The following is an 8,572-nucleotide window of genomic DNA, read 5'->3' on the forward strand; positions in this document are numbered from 1 at the left end:
GGTTCTACTGTCTCCTACTGAACAAGGACTACAGCAACAGCTGGACAGAGTAGAACAGTTCTGTTACAGCTGGACCCGGCAGTAAACATGAAGAAAACTAATGTCAGGATTTTTCAAAAACGCCCCAGATGTCAGGAGAACAAATACCAGTTTACCATGAATAATAACATGATTGAACATGGTACGAGTTATATCTACCTTGGTATAACCAAACAGCATCAGGGAGTTTCAACATGGCAGTGAATGCACTAAAAGAGAAAGCTTCAAGAGCTCTAAATGCAATTACAGCTGCAAGCAGCGATGTACGGGCCCTCGCACCTTCCCGCGTCTCGGGGGTACTTGCGGGACGCCGGCAGACTTGGCTGAAAATGTCTTTGACCATCAGACAGCGCATCTCGGAGTTCAACGGATTTTTCTAGTGGAGACTGTGTGACGCTGGAAATGATGTATTGCAAATATTCCACCAGTTCCTGTATCCACTATGTGGCGCTAGAGAACACACGCAAACACGCATTATGTTGCTCTACAGCAAGTATAGACCCCATCATGTAAACGGCATGTAAATCGGATTCAGTTTGTCACTTCGGAGAAGGAGACAGAATGTATAGGAGAAGGAGACAGGAAGTATAGGAGAAGGAGACAGGAAGCATAGGAGAAGGAGATAGGAAGTAGAGAAGGAGACAGGAAGTATAGGAGAAGGAGATAGGAAGTATAGAAGAAGGAGACAGGAAGTATAGGAGAAGGAGATAGGAAGTATAGGAGAAGACAACTGGAAGTATAGGAGAAGGAGACAGGAAGTATAGGAGAAGGAGATAGGAAGTATAGGAGAAGACGACTGGAAGTATAGGAGAAGGAGACAGGAAGCATAGGAGAAGGAGACAGGAAATATAGGAGAAGGAGATAGGAAGTATAGAAGAATATGACAGGAAGTATAGGAGAAGCAGAACAATAACCTCATCAATACTGCTCACACACACACACAATCAAATACACATATGTCGTTTAAGCACTGAAAGGTGGGATAATGATGGTACCACAAGTAAGAGGGTATTGACTGTTTTGGTGACCAATAACAGAAAAGTGTGATGAGTGGAAAGCAGGGTAGTAAGAGTCAATAGTAAGAGAGTGAGAGAAAAGCCAGGGGAGCTGTACAGTCAGATCTGATCAGCATTTCATCCCATTAAATTCTTACGCCATCATAGAGATTGTCCAACATTTGTGACATTGTTTTTTGTGGCTAGTATACAGTCATAAACATCTGATATACAATATACTTTTCATTATTGAGGGCTTGTACCAAAAATATAAAAATAAAACATACATTAGGAAGTCATACTTTGCACATATACGATAATGATCAAATGAAGGTATACATTCATTTTAGATTAAGATGTTGAATCTGATAGCCTCAACATAACTATTTAAGGTCTGTACACTGTAAATTAAGTTATCAAGAGACATGCAATTAATCAAAAACTGTAGTACTGTTTTTCTTCTCTATCATAACAAGTTCCATGTAGGCTCCTTGACTCTAAGAAACCAGGCCCAGCGTGATAAACAGTGTTCTCCCGAGCCCCACAGAGCTGGTGCCCCACCTAACCAGTGACCCATTCAACCAGTCAACATTACTTGACAGTGAAATTGGAACCGTTGTCATTGGCTGGTGACCTATTAACACCAAGCGTGTGCATGCATGTGTGAATGTGTGTAGATGGAGGGTGGTGGGGGCTGATGCATGAATGTGAGCTGCCCGGGGCCCATTTGCATATTGGTGAGTGTATTTATGAATATGTGTGGTGTTTGAGCAAATTGAGTCGCTGTGTACATTCAATAGTTTGTTTGATTGACTATTCTGTGTATGTATACATATACAGTCTGTGAATGTGTGTGTGTGTGTGTGTGTGTGTGTGTGTGTGTGTGTGTGTGTGTGTGTGTGTGTGTGCGCCTTACAAATGACACCTGCACTGCAGAAGAAGAGTTTTCCAAGGTCAGGGGTAAATCAACAGAAATTACACAGCTGCCAAAACCTATTACTGCAGAACCGTGCAACACCGGGCCTACCCAATGGGCTTAGACCACTCATTGAGTGTATGCAGCAAACACACACAATTCTGGGCACATACACTTCATGTGTGTGTATGCGTATACATTTTGTAACACACAAACACATTCTTAATCACAGACTAGAACATGCAGGCATGGCCACCCTAACACAGTCCATGCCATGCCTCATTTATAATACAGTTTCTTCATGCCACACAGTATTTATTGTGTAAATCTATTTTTTTCAGTGCTCACTTCACTGGCGTGATTCAAACAAAAAACAGCAACATGAAATAGAAAAGAGATTTGTCTCTTTACCCTTTAAAGAACCAACCGAGACAAACATTACATGGTGTTGATGGATTATAAGAACCTTTAAGTATAAATAATATTACTTTTACTGTAAGTTGATTTCAGCCGAGCATGAAAAAAAACAAAAGCTGTTTAGCCCCTCCAGTCACGCTGAGTTTGACCTTTCACAGCTGTGCTAGCTGCACACAGGTAGAAAATCAAGGCCCAGCTTTTGTAATCGTAATTCATGTCAAACTATGAAATTGGGAGGACGAGGACAAAGCAGCTAACACTTGACAACATTAGTGTTCACAGTATTTTTTTGGTACTCGAGGCTTGCAGAAAAAGTGGCATTTGTTCCAAAAGTATACAGACAGATAGGAAGAAAATAAGGCCAAAAAAAACGCAAACCTGTATTCTGTCAGCACTTGAATTGAAATTCATTCAATAGCCAAGTTTTGGTCATACAAAAAAAATCATAAGCCTGCAGATACTGTACCTACACACAATCAGCTGATCCTATGGACCAAGTAATCAACAAACCCACAAGCAAACACATCTGGGAGCAGGCGGGGGTCAGGAGACACTTTAAGACAATTCAAGTCATTAAATCAGGCAAATTCCCATTAAGATACACCCCAAAAACATTTAAAAGGCGAACCAACAACACACTTGAAAAAAACAAACAAACAAATATTCCATAGAAAAGAGGTTTATATCTTCTACACTACTGTAGAATAAATAGGATATTTATCATCAAAGGTACAAAACAGTGACATTACCTGTATTGAAAATATAAATTCTCAAAATGACAAAATGATCACTAATAGTGATAGTAATCGTATTAATGAATAAATATGGGTAAACATGTCAGATTATTAAAAAAGAAAAAGGTGATACGCGAAGTGGTACCAAAGTCAAATTCTTAGTTGAAAATAATTACAAAGTTAGTTACTACAAAAACTAGTCACTGGATCGCCCCTTTGGTTAGTTAATAATCACTTCCTGGTTGCATTGAAGATGCTGGTCATGATGATGATATATGATGCTGATTTCTTTCAGGCTACACTTCATTTGCTGCCTACTGAAGAGGACAGGGAGGGCGATGGAGAGAAGGAAAGATGCCTGGAGTGTCCTCAGGCTTCTTCTCTTTTGACCCATGAGCTGAGAACTCAAAGAAGGTGCCGAGTCGGGTCCCATTTGACATCCTTACCCCTGTGACATAGTCGCTCTCTCTCTCTATTGCACCCTCTCTCCCCCACACACATAATTCTAATGTGTGCTGCACTGTCATTATACAACAAAGATGTTGACGTGTAGGTCAGGGTTTATCTTGCAGTGTAATAGCTTTTCATTGACTGTTTATAATGTCAGTGGACATTAATGTGTCATTAAGAGAACAAATACAGGCAGCACAGAATAAGTAAATAGAGGAGAGACACATTTTATTATTAAAATTAATGTCAGAGCATTAAATGGCTCTGCAGTTCAGTTTGTCATCTCTCAGTGTTCAGAGACCCCATGACAATGTAACTGAATCGGTGTGAATGTAGATTGAGTGACTGGTTGAAACAGACACATTATGCTAGACATGAGCAGCATTGGACGTATTATTTATCTTTACAGTCACAAGGACATCTTTGAATCGCTGAATGAAGCAGAGAGCAAATTAAAACTACAACAAATGTTAAAAGTTACCTTTAATTGTTTTATCAGTTGGTATTTATTAACTATATTCAGACTGTTTTATTTTGCAGACATAAAGAAAGGCTCTGGTAACATGCTGTGGTATAATCGCTCTCTTTTAAAGTCAGGTTTTCCAGAGGTTCTTGGGGTGTGATTTTAATTCTCTCATGGCCCACTTTCCTGTTTGTGGGCGAGTACAGAGACCAACTGCTATGTTCCAGTGTGTACCTCTGCATTTTCTGATGATATTCTGTTTTCAAAATTAGATATCCACCACACACATAACACAAACACATAACACTCACCAAAACACAGAAAAGGTAAACAATTGATAGTATGTTTGAAAGGCTTGCAGATTACAAATTATACATTATTCACAGACTGAATCCGTTGTCATTCATTGAATAATTATTTTCCCCAAATGGATATCATATATATATATATATTAATTTGATATTCTTTGTCTGAAAACAACAGCAGTGGAAATGAGGTATTCTCATCAGCTGTTTTTTTTTGCTAGCTGTATCTGGCGATTTCATACAAAGGACAATGAACAGTGTTAACCTTTTTGACCGTTGAGTTTTCTGTCCATTCTCTCTGCTCTCTCTTTCTCTCACCAGGTACAGAAACCATTTTCTCTGTGTTGCCTCCTTTCATTACACAGCAGATTACTCTCACTCATGCCCCTCCCCTCTTCATTTCCTTTTCCCATCCTTCTCTTTCCTCATCTTTTAGTTGAACCATTTATTTCCCGCTATTGGTCATCCGCTTTCTATCTATCTCACTCTGTCGCTCTCTTTTTTTCACAAGATTGTGTGCCTGTGAAACCTTGGGACATCATGATCAAGACACACATGTGCAAAGACATACTCACAATGACACTGAGGTCTATGTATTTCATTTTCTTTGGCTGTCAGCATCAAGCGTGCAAGGATGAAAATTACCTGAAATTACAATGATGCCCTATCGGGCGCTGTGAGCATGCAAAATTGAATTTAACGATAATGAAGGCAGAGATGCACGCACGATGCTTGAGCACACAAATATATTGTCATGAGCAGAAAATGCATTGAACACTCACATAAATGCACACACTTGTAAAAAGATATGCAGCCACGTGCAGAGGCCTTAGCACACGCACATGCATCAGAAACAGAAATATGCAAATTAACTGTGGTATTTCTACCTGGTGTTCAGCTTGTTCAGTTATGATAGTTTGGAATTTGCTGCCCCCTGCTGAAATTAAAAGAATACCTTTAGCCTCATGTCACCAGCAAGGAATCAAGAGTGAACCAAACCCGATTGATTTTAGTTTGGATGTAGACTATTTTTAAAGCCAATTTGAACCAATAATGAAACCTCTTCTTGATTTCAGGCATAGTTCAATGAAAGCTGTATGCTGTATCAGACATGTTCTGTAAACGACTGGCTTTTTACTGCATATTTATGTCGTCAATGTGATTTTCTTAATCACATTGGCTCACTTTTTTTGATTCAGCTTTTGCAAAAAGTTGTCTCACAATAATGTTATAGTGCCATGGTCTCACTCATTCATTTATCTCTTATTGGAATGTGCAGTGCATTGGCAAGTCTCTAAAGGATTTTTCAATCACTTCAGAAGAGACATATTTATGACAATCGTTCCTTCTCATAATGACCCTGTATCCGGCCTCTTGGTGTTCATCAACAGTGAAATAAATTGTTTGCAGAAAAAAAGCCAAGAACAACACATACAAAGCCATGGTGCCAGCAGAGACTTGTAGGATCTGAATCAAGTCAGAAACTGCATCCTCATTTTTTGGTTGGACTTGGCACAAATGTCATGAAGTAATGCATTAAGGTCTATTTGCCAAGTAAACTAAACTGATTGAGTGAGCGAATGAGCGAGTGCTTGATTGATTGGTTGATTAATACCCGGCCACCACTCCTCCAAAAAAAGAGCATCAAATAAAAATATGAGAAGTCGTATACCATCTACAGTAATGAATTAAAGGGTAACAGGATTTGGTGTAATATTAACTGTGACATCTTTGGATTCCCTTCCTGCACATTTCTTTTTCTTTTATCGCTCACTATCAAAAGATCAGGAGAAAAATCGAGGTTGCTTTAATCTTTAGGCAAGGCTGACTTTTGGTGCGTCGTGTTTCTATCTTGGCTCTGTCCTGAAGCGCCGCCCCAGAACACAGTCACAGTCAACCAATCTGTGATGCCATCTCCATAATCGCAGGGAGGAATGCTGCTTCCCTCTTTTCTCTCTTTTACTGCCTGCTGTTCTTTCTGCTGTTCGTTATTTCCTCATCTGTCTCATGGCATCTGTCTCTCCATCACTTCTGTAAATTTGCGTCTGTTAGGCTTCCTGTTTGTGCTGTATGCACTGTATTATTGTCACTGTATCGATGTAATAGCATGGTGTTTGTTTGCTTGTCTTTCATCCTGATGGCTTCCCTGTCCTGTCTGACTCGCTCTCACTCCACCTGATGGTTTCTCTTCAAGCTATTATCACTGATTCAACAGCGGTGGTCTGTTAGATCTTTCAACCTCTGTTTGTGTTGTTGTACAGGATCACAATTTGCTCTTTTATGAATCAATATTTAGTTAAAATTAACATTAAAACTTATTATTGAAAATTATCATTTTATTGGCCTATTTTAGCTAATTGTTGTAGCGTTATTGCCTGCACATCTACTTTGACTTGCATGGTTGTTTCCACTCCCATCAACCCTGTCTGGTCAAATATACCATACCGCTATCCTAACGCCAAACAAAGGCAGCAACTAGCTGATCATTGAAGTCAAATAACTGGTAAGTGTAAGAGCCAACAAACAGAGCAAACAGATATTTGACCTCTTCAGATAACCATAATCAAGACTCCAAATAAATGCTAATGTTGCTCTATGTCTGCTGTTTGTGTATGAAGCCAACACATTATCTGAAAAACTTTGTTACCCATTGATTTGAACACAATATACATAAAGCTAGTTTTCATGTGTTTTATGCGCCATAGCCAGAAATGGATCAATGTCGTTTTTTAAAGATTAAAATTAAATGGTTAGATGTTTCCCTACTCTGCTATCTTTCTGCCTGGTCCACTCTTCTGCTGCAGTGGTCGATTCAGCTTCCAGGAAAACTATTTAATGTGGAATGCCAGCGGTCTTCATTCCTAACAATCATCGGAAGAGTGAAATAATAAAACCCTTTGTAGGGAAATTGTATTTTGCCACTGCGCCAGGCAGAGCCGTGGCCAGAGGCGTCATGTTTCCTGGTTTCTGTCCGTACATACTACGTATATCTGGTCTCTTCTCTGGAACGCGATACCTCAAGAACTCCTGGAGCAAATAAATTAAAATGTGGCACAAGCATCCACTGTGACTCGAGTATGTACTGATTCGGTTTTGGAGGTCAAAGGTCGCTGGGACCTCACAAAAAAACGTTTTTGGCCATAACTCAAGAATTCATGTGCTAATTATGACAATTTCACACAAATGTCTAATTGGATAAAATGATGAAGTGATGACATTTTGGACAGATATGGACATACATTTTCTGGTTGGCAGAGGCATACAACCATGAGGCGGTAATCCTAGTTCATGAAGTATACATTATATTTATTAGAAGGATAAACCCCTTGAATGAACCGTCTTTTTTTCAAGGGTCCCGTTACTAAACTGGGGTTACTAAACTGTAAAAGTAAGACAGTATGTGCATGTCAGTCAATATAACTGTTTTAGATCAGGGTTTTAGATAAAAGCTTATCTACTCAAAGAAAGAAATATAGATGCAAGAAGACATTTTACAGCATTTGAAAGTGACAGATTTCCTCTCTTTTTGTAACATTTACATTAATCTCTGAATGGCTTTTGCTTGGCTGAAAAGTCCAGAAACGTTTTCAGCTCATAAAGTGTTCTCAGAATTTGTCATGCAGTTGCAACGTGACACAACAACAAAAGAAGATTTACTTCACATCAACTGGATCAAGTCAAGATGTCACCTCCAAGTCAAAGAAAGTAAAGCTCATTTCTGAAGGGTGACAGTTGGATATGTGTGCATGAGTGCACACACACACACACACACACACACACACACAGAAACATGAAGCATGCACAACACACATACACACTGAAACACACACCCAGAGGCCTACAAACACACCGGTAAGGGATTTCATCAAATCTGGACTACAGTCATGTGGAGGTCCCTGAACGAAATCATCTAATAAGATCATAGAAAGAATGATGGTTGCTGGCCTTATACTCCTGGCTGTATCAGGATGTCAGAGGCCTCTGTCGCGACTTTTAAGACAGAGAACAACAACTATAGTCATGACAATGGTGATACAGAAATGTAGGGGAAAGAAAGAATGCATCAAAGGTCCCATACTGCACCGGACCAAGACACAAAAATTGCATCGTTTGGTCAGCACTTACGTTGTTACTGCAAATCCACATGAATTGTTTGAGGTAGCAGAAATGTTAAGACCTCTAGTCAGGTGGAATTAGGGCGGAGTTCTGCTGGAAATAATGTAATATTACAACAAGTAAATTATAACACGGAA

The sequence above is a fragment of the Melanostigma gelatinosum genome, assembly GCF_949748355.1.
Source record: "Melanostigma gelatinosum genome assembly, chromosome: 3".
NCBI lineage: Eukaryota > Metazoa > Chordata > Actinopteri > Perciformes > Zoarcidae > Melanostigma > Melanostigma gelatinosum.